The sequence below is a fragment of the Protobothrops mucrosquamatus genome, unplaced genomic scaffold (genome assembly GCF_001527695.2).
Source record: "Protobothrops mucrosquamatus isolate PMUCROS unplaced genomic scaffold, P.Mucros_1.0 scaffold46, whole genome shotgun sequence".
In the NCBI taxonomy this organism is placed as follows: Eukaryota; Metazoa; Chordata; class Lepidosauria; order Squamata; family Viperidae; genus Protobothrops; species Protobothrops mucrosquamatus.
The window spans coordinates 1,512,774-1,514,635 of NW_015386428.1; positions in this window are offsets into that span (position 1 = coordinate 1,512,774).

A 1,862-nucleotide genomic window follows, 5' to 3' on the forward strand; every position below is an offset into this window, starting at 1 on the left:
TTTGTTTGTTTGTTTTTCTTCTTCCTTTCTCTCTCTATACTCTTAAGAACAGCCTTAAGTTAGCAGGAGGAATGTTTTAAGTTCATCTGCTAGAAAGATTTTATTCTTGCATTTAACAATATATAGTAAAGTTGGAAGGGACCTTGGAGGTCATCTAGTCCAACCCCCTGCTCAGGGAGGAAACCATATACGAACTTTATCAAATGCCTTACTGAAATCCAAGAAAATTATATCCACAGCATTCCTCTAGTCCACTAATTTTGTAACTGGGTCAAAGAATGCAGTAAGATGTGTCTAGCATGATCTGTTTCAACAAACCCATGTTGGCTTTTGGTAATGACTTTGTTTGCCTCTAGGTGTTCGCTGATTCTTGTTTGATTATCTTTTCCAGAATCTTCCCAGATATTGAGGTCAGGATAATGGGTTAGTAGTTTTCTGGATCTATTCTTTCCCCCCCCCTTTTTTTTTGAAAAGGGGAACTATATCAGCTCTTTTCCAGTCCTCTGGTAGTTCCCTAGTGCTCCAGGATCTTTGAAAAATATAGTTCAGTGGTTCTGAGATCACATCTACCAGTTCCTTGAGGACTTTGGGTGTAATCCATCTGGTCCTGGTGATTTGGACTCTTCTAGGCTGAATAAGTGCTCACTTACCATTTTCTTGCCTATCTTAACTTGTGTTTCTAATCTTTTTTTATGGTACTGTTTTTGATAAGTTGGACTGTTTGCTTTTTATTATTTTTGATTGTGGTCACAAGCCTTAGTTCATTTTGAGCCTTAGCTTTCTTCACCTCATCTTTGCAGGCTCAGACTATTTGCTAATATTCTGCTTTAGTTATGTGCCCCTCTTTCCACTTTTATACTTGTCCCTTTAATCTGTCAATTTATCAGAGAGTTCTTTATGCAGCCATGCTGTTTCTTGTGAGAGCTGTTATTTTTCTTCTTTGTTGATATTGTGCTAAATTGGATTTTTATTATCTCACTTTTCAAAATTTCCCAAGCCTCTCTTAAAGTCCAAAACTCTAGTTGGACTGTTCTATTGCCATGTGCTTCCTACATACCTTAGCTGAGTTCTTATACCCTTTCATGGTTTCCAAAATTGTCATTCCTGATTTTTTTGGTCAGTGTCTGTTGTTGGGTTAATCTCCTTCTCAATTCTGTCTACAAGGTGTTAATTTTTGTTCCAGGGGGAATCCAGTGTAAAATTATTCTATTGTTGTGTAACTTTTGGTGTTTCTATTCTAATTCTGTCAAGTCTAATTATCTGTCTATCCTTTTCCTGAAAAATGTGTGTCTATCTACAAGAGCCTTTTGAAGCTCAAGTCTGCTTGTGTAGGGAAATAATTTTCTCAAATTACTTTTCTTATCCTATCACTTACTGGTGAAGCTACTATGAAACTTTTCTTATCCTAAATATATAAGCATTTCTCAATCTCTAAAACAATGTGGTCTATTTTAGAATAAATGTTAAAGGCAGATTTTGTTTGCCTGATTCTTTAACAACTGCAGTATTAATGTCTTTTCAAAACTGCCTGCAAGCAACCCCCCCTTTCCCTCAGGTACTTCTCTTTTTCTTGTCCCTTGTTCTCCATATCTTTTGTCTGCCTCTCCTGGGAGAGGCCACCCAGAAAGGTGGGAAGACCTTGTTCTTATATCTTTCAGCCCTGCAATCCTCCCCCAAACCTTTGGAAGCAGAACACAACAGACCAGATGCTGCCTCCATCCATTTGAGCCATGGAATTGGGTTTTGAAACCAGCCATCCACTAAAAAGCCACCATGCAATCTGAGTGGAACATCTTCCCAAGTCCTACCATTTCCCCAGATGCCTGTGAAAGCTGCAGAAGGAAGGAGTCCTGGAGCCACTG